We start from the raw sequence: 7,294 nt of genomic DNA, 5'->3' as shown, positions 1-7,294 counted from the left end.
AGAGGGCTGGCCTGGAAGAGGGGCAACCGGGACAGAATCCGGCGCCCCGACCGGGACTAGAACCCGGTGTGCCGGTGCCACTAGGCAGAGGATTAGCCTAGTGAGCCGCGGCGCCGGCCTGAGCACCTTCTAAAAACCATTTTGATTAACATCTCACTCCAGTTGAGAAAGGGCACACATGTGGAAACATGACCGCTACACACAATCAGCATGTACAAATAGACCCCTGTAAAAGACCAAGAACAGATCAACAGGTAGCCTATACATACGTCTCACACCTCCTAGTATTTGCATAATTGAAAAAAACTCTTTAAAATACACACTTCATGTCACCTGCTTGTTATGAGGTGTCTGTGACGTCATTCCCATTTTCCTGGTGACCCTGACACATGAAGTCACCTGTGAGCCTACACAACAAATGGGTGGAGACCTTGGCATTTTCCTGCCTCCAGCCATTTTTGTCGACATTTTCCACATTTGTTCTGCAAGGCAGAAGTCAAGAGAGAGGCAGGGGCACATAAATTATAAGAATCAGAGGAAAGAAACTCAATTGTGTTTGGAAAAGCCATGGAAGGAGTGCCCCTGCAAAGCTTTTTTTAAAAGATTTATTTAATTATTTGAGAGGCAGAGTTATGGAGAGAGGGAGAGGTAGAGAGAGAGGTCTTCCATCCGCTGGTTCACTCCCCAAATGGTCCCAGTGGCTGGAGCTGTGCTACTCTGAAGCCAGGAACCAGGAGCTTCTTCCAGGTCTCCCACGTGGGTGCAGGGATCCAAGCACTTGAGCTAGCTTCTACTGTTTTCCCAGGCACATTAGCAGGGAGCTGGATCAGAAGTGGAGCAGCCAGGACACGAACTGGCTCCTTCCCATATGGGATGCCGGCACTGCAGGCAGTGGCTCTACCCACTGTCCCATAGCGCCGGCTGCTCACACAAAGTGTTGCGGATCCTCTCTTCCTTCTCTTTAATGACCCTCTGGCGGATGCCTCAGAAAGAACTCCGGGGAGATCTGGGGTTTCCACTCTGATAACCAACTACTAGCACTGTGCATCCTTGATTGACTGAAATAACTTTGACCTTCAATTTTTGATAGCAATTATGTGATTCATGGTACACACACACACACACACACACACAGGGTTTGTTTTATTTGAAAGAGAGTTACAAAGAGAGGTAGAGACAGAGAGGTCTTGCATCTGCCGGTTCACTCCCTAGATGGCTGCAATGGCCAGAGTTGTGCCAATCGGAAGCCAGGAGCCAGGAGCTTCCTCCAGGTCTCCCACATGGGTGCAGGGGCCCAAGGACCTGGGCCATCTTTTACTGCTTTCCCAGGCCACAGCAGAGAGCTGGATCGGAAGAGGAGCAGCCAGGACTAGAACCAACGCCCATATGGGATGCCTGCGCCTCAAGCCAGGGTAAGGCGCTCCTTACCTTTCTGTTCCAGGAGGTCTATGTCTTTCCCCTCAAGTAGCTTTTAGAGGGGAAGGTCCCTCAGTATTATAAGCTGAGAGGCTTCTGGGAGACCTCATGAAACGGATTGGTTCTAAGTCTGATAGGGAGATAGGAGAGGGAGGGAGAGAGGGAGAGAAAGAGAGGGGGAGATGAAAAAGGGGAAGGGGGGGAGAGAGAGAGAGAGAGAGAGAGAGAGAGAGAGAGAGAGAGAGAATGGATACACAGAGAGGAAAACACATTCTTATTTCCAAGTGGGAGCACAGGGCTGCAGGCTAACAGCAGGCTGAGGTTAGCGAGGGCCTCAATGCTTAGACCACACAGCTTCTAGGAGAACCGGCGCGGGAGAGAGACACTGCAGCCACTGCTCCATCTGGAGCTTCACTCACTGGGCAGCTGCTGGAAAAGACGCCTTGGTTATGAGCACCGTGGGCAGAGCCACTGACGGAGTGAGTAAATGACGGCGTGTGGACCGGGGCTGAGGGCTCCTGCCCTCAGGAAGGCAAGCTGACCCGGTGGGAAAGATCCCACAGCCTCTGCCGTTGGGATAACCTGGAGCCCGAATTCTAGTATTGACGGCTTCTGTGCCCTGAAGTCTTCTCTTGTTTTTTTTTTTTTTTTTTCTTTTCTTTTCCTTTCGTTTCCTTTTCTCTTCTTTTATTTTCTCTTTTAAAGATTTATTTATTTATTTGAAAGGCAGAGTTACACAGAGAGAGAAGAGGCAGAGAGAGAGAGAGAGAGAGAGAGGTCTTCCATCCGCTGGTTCACTCCCCAATTGGCCACAACGGCTGGAGCTGGCTGACCCAAAGCCAGGAGCCACGAACTTCTTCTAGGTCTCCCATGGGGGTGCAGGGGCCCAAGGACTTGATCCCTCTTTTACTGCTTTCCCAGGCCATAGCAGAGAGCTGGATTGGAAGTGGAGCAGCTGGGTCTCAAACCAGTGTCCATATGGGATGCCGACACTGCACCTGCTACGCCCCTGAAGTCTCTTCTGATCTCTGGCTCCCGGAGCTGTAGAGATAAGACTCCTACAGGACAGAGTTCCCAAGCAGTAGATGAGCAAGCAGGTGTCCAATGCGCCAGCAGCACACCGCAGGAGTGCCACAGTGGCTGCTGCCTTTGCCTGTCTGCCCTGCAGAGGCTGTGCCCTGGCTTGTACCTTCTCGGCTTTGTTCACGGAGGGAGAGGCAGATTGGACAAGCCGATCTTGACATTTTGAATGGGTATGCAAGGGAAGCAAAGCAGAAAGCCAGAATGACACAGATCAGTGCTCACAGTATGCGCTGTGTTAGAGAGCTGGTCTACGGAGGAAGAATAGCCTTGCTCCCCATCATGAGGGCTATTTAATCCATGCTGAGATTTGTCACAGATGAAATCTTAGATGACTTCCTTATGACATGTAAGAACACTGATGCCACCAAATACCAAGTGACTTCTCGGAGGCCCTAAAGGGAGCAATTTTCCCAGCTGTTTGCAGGAACTCTGTCTCCACAATTCAGCTAAGCACCACCCTTCCTCCAGAACACTCTGGAGTCATGAGAGACCCCCCCCCACCCCGCACATTACTGTACATATGCCCATGAGGGTATGCCAAGAGTTCACAGAAAAATGGAATAAAGAGAGAAGCTTCTTTTAGTTGCAAAACTTTTTGAAATCCATGCATAATTTTGCATTTTCTATGAACTTTTTGAAGACCCTCAGATAGGACACTTTTCGTACAAGGGTTTTTCAAAAAATTCATAGGAAATGCAAAATTATGCATGGATTTCAATTGTTTTTGCACCAAAAGAAAATTCTCTTTTCATTCAATTTTCCCATGAGCTTTATGAGGTACCCTCATTGATGACACGTGGCATACAGTTTCAGAGGCTTGGTGGCCCAGTCGCAAAGTGAAGAACCCTGTGTGTTCTTGATGGAAGAGTAAGGCATTTGGGGCCAGCACTGTGGTGTAGCAGGTAAAGCCACCACCTGCAGTGCTGGCATCCCATATGGGAGCTGGTTCAAAATCCTGGCTGCTCCACTTTCGATCCAGCTCTCTGCTATGGCCTGGGAAAGCAGTAGAAGATGGCCCAACTCCTTGGGCCCCTGCACCCACGTGGGAGACCTGAAAGAAATCCTGGCTCCTGGCTCTGGATCAATGCAGCTCTGTCCACTGCGGCCATCTGGGGAGTGAACCAGAGGATGGAAGACCTCTCTCTCTCCCTCTCTCCTCTCTCTCTTCTCTCTCTCTCTGCCTCTGCCTCTCTGTAACTCTGCCGTTCCAATAAATAAATGAATCTTAAGAAAAAAGGAAAATAGCTATTAAAAAAGAAGAGTAAGGCATTTTATTAATGAGAGGAGCAAGGAGAGCTGAGAAGCCAGGCGGTGGAGCAAACCCAGGAGACCGCTAAACACGTCCCGGACCTGGGGAAACAGCTGGATCACTTTGGTGATAAGAACAAAAATAATCAAAGTTATCTGTTGGGCATTTATTACTTGCCAGGCTCTGTGTATTATCACATTAACTCTTACAGCGCCATGGGGGAAGCCTCATTCCTTTATACCAGCGAGAGCTATGGCTCAGCAAGGCTGATTCACTGCTCTCCATGGCGTGGGACAGCGCCTCGTTTCCAGGAGCAACAGCCCAGCAGGTCACTTCTTGGTTTCAAACACTTGAGTGGTTTTCCAGCTTAGAGCGAGAGCTAAACAGTCCTTTCAGGGTCTGTGAGGCGTGGGCGTTTCTAACCTTGCTGGCGCTCTGACCTCTTGTTCGTCGTCTCTCGTCCCTTCCACCTCCCACTCTCGTGGCTCTCACATCGACCTCTGCCTTTTCTGGAACATTCCATAGAAGCTGTGCTTCGAGAACTTGGCGTGGCTCTAGCACGTTGCCCTTCCCGGGTTTCTCCCGGAGGGGAGCCTCACTTGGCCTTCACTTCTTTATTCTGTTAGAAGCCTTCAGTAGTGTTTCCTCTTCCTTGCTTTATTTTTGTCTCCAGCACTCACCATCGGCCCACACGTCGCACTTGTATTGAGTTACAGTGAGGTTGTCTTCCATTGGCTTATTGGCCCCACCTACCCCGACAACCACCACAGTAGTAAGTGATTCTTGTAAGACTCTTCAATGGGTGTGACAGTTAGAGGGAGGAGAGTCGGTGAGGAACGGGAGAGTTATAACTCCCTACGTGATACCTATTCATTGTGACCAGAAAGTAGCCACTTCACAGTGGGGAACATCTAAAGCAAGCGATCAAAATTCACTTCCCCTGAGAAGGGACAAGCCCATGTCTTGTGCATTCTCTATGATCTGCATGGCCATCATAGTGCCACTTGTCGGGACTTTGTGCCCAAAACTGCGTCATCCTGATCTGGCTCTGAGGAAACAGCTGAGAAAGCAAACTGAGGAGTGTTCTGTAAAATATTTGACCCGTAGTCCTACAAAACCTCAAGGTCATGACGGACAAGGTAAAGATGGAGAAACGGATGCATATCGTAGGCTACTGGAGAGGTGAGTCTGCCAGATACAGGCCATGATCACAGACTGATTGATTTTCTTTCCCTGTAAGTGATGTCCCAACGATGCACTGCAGCCCATGGACTAGCTAATAGCACCATATAAATGTCAAATTCCTGCTTTTGAGATCTGAGTTGTGGTTAGGAAGTCCTTGCTTTTAGGAAATACACACTACAGTATTAAGGGGTACCTCGGGTGCCAGTTTGTGATTTAGTCTGAAAACAAAAATAGAACAGATAGTCAGATTAAACAGAGGACAGAGAGAAAATAAAGCAAAATTACAATATTTGGACAATCTAGGTGGAGGGTATTCAGGAATTCTTTGTACCACTTTTGCAACTTTAAGTCTGAAGTTAAATGGAATTAAAAGTTTAGTGAAAGAAAAAAGAAGGCAGGCGCCACAAAGGCGGGGATTTTGATTTGCTCTGCTCACTGCTGTATCTGCATGAGCGCTTGGTGCATTTAATGAACCCAATCTTTCTCGAACGAAGAGGCATTGACTTAGGATTTGCCTATAGGCAAACATGCCAGCTCTGAGGGGCTCCACCACACACCTGTTCTTGCCCATCTGTCTAGGACATTGTTCGGGTGCCAAATCTTGCAGATTTTCAGGGCCCTGCATCTGACTCCCAGTGTAGCTGGGACAGGTGAAGGGCCCTGCACTGGTCTCTGCTCACCTACTCAGCTCAGAGATGCATCTATTGAGTCAATGCTGGATCCTTCTACGAAGGTATTCCCAAATACAGATAGTCACGTGGGCCCTGCACATCACTTAAAGATTGTAGGAGGACAGCAGTGCAAAGACGGGCATCAAGGCGTGAGGCCTAGGAAGTGCCTGGGGGAGATCCAGGCAGGCTGCAGAGGGGCACCAGGTGTCTGTGCTGTGCCCACCGTGCGCTGCCCACACGACTCCCTGGGAAGCCACCGCAGGTTTGACACGAATCCCCCTGGCCATATTGGGTCCACACAGGCAGTGTTCCTTTAAGTAGGAGGCAAGTCTACACCAAAAGCCCAGGGGAAGAAGGCCCCAAAGAGGCCTGGGTCAAACCACACAGAGGAGGGGTTGTCGGGAATTCTCACCAAATCCAAGTGCTTTCAGAAAAATGCTCCCAGGGGCAGGCACCGTGGCCCTGTGGCTAAGCTGCCTCTTGGGGCTCCCATAGCACCTATCAGAGTGCCTGCGTTGAGTCCTGGCTCCTCCACTTCCAATCCAGTTTCCTGCTATTGCAGGCCCTGGAAGGCAGCAGGTAACAGCCCCAGTACTTGGGTTCCTGCCACCCACATGGGAAACCTGGAAGAAGTTCCTGTCTCCTGTTTCCTGGCTCCTGGCTCCTGGCTCCTGGCTCCTAGCTCCTGGGTGTGGCCTGGCCCCACCCTGCTGTTGTGGCTTTGGGGGAGTGAACCAGCAGATGGAGAATCTCTCTACTGCACCATCTCTCTCTGCCTTTCAAATAAACTCTGCCTTTGAAATAAACTAAATCTTTTTAAAAAATTGCAAAAGCCCTACCTTGACAATTGGAACATGTCCAAATTCTTCTCTGATCTTGACTACAGTGGGTCACTAGGGAAGGAGTTTGTGGCATCGAGACACCTGAGAAGCCCTGTGCCAGGTGTGGGCAGAGGTTCAGGCTCAGAAACTGTTACATGGAGAACTCACTGGGGCTGACAGTGAGAAAAGCAGTGGACTGTGTGCGGTCATTCAGCAAAAGGGTAGAATCCTCCTCTTGTTATGAGATGAGAGTAAACGGAAGTTCAGGCGTATCAGCCTCAACAGCTTGAAAATCGAGGACAACTGCACTTAAAGGAGCTGTGTGTGACAAACAAACTGACCCAGGGCACAGCAACAAGCAGGCAATTTCTCAACTATGTTCTGAGTACGAGACTCCGTTGGAAAGCTCTGGGGTGGAGCTGTGAGATGACTGCACTCCAGGTAAGACACGAAGCTCTTAGTGTGTTCACAGATTGCTTTTAAGCGAAAGAACTTCCATCACACACACAGAAAAGGCGGCTCTTTCTCCAACCGGTGGATGAGAGCCACCAAGTATCTTCAACTCCCACGGCTGCAGAACCCGAAATAAGGAATTGTCCACTAAGGTGTGTGTTTAGCAGAGAAACAAACAAAGGATTAACAGTAGACTTTTTAGAAATGCAAGGCTTCCTGAAAGGGAGCGAGGGTCACAAGCAGGAAAACACTGAGTCAGCACTGAGAAAATACTGAGTCAGCGCCGTAGAAAACAAAAGCAGTACCTTGAAGACTAAGACCTGGCTTAAAACATGTAAAGCAAAAACAACATGTAGCAAGAGGTGGCTGAGCCAGACAGAGAGCAGAAATGCAAAGCCAACCAGCTAAAACAAGTG

Source organism: Oryctolagus cuniculus, chromosome 8, assembly GCF_964237555.1.
Source record: "Oryctolagus cuniculus chromosome 8, mOryCun1.1, whole genome shotgun sequence".
Lineage (NCBI taxonomy): Eukaryota > Metazoa > Chordata > Mammalia > Lagomorpha > Leporidae > Oryctolagus > Oryctolagus cuniculus.
This window is presented reverse-complemented; position numbering follows the sequence as displayed.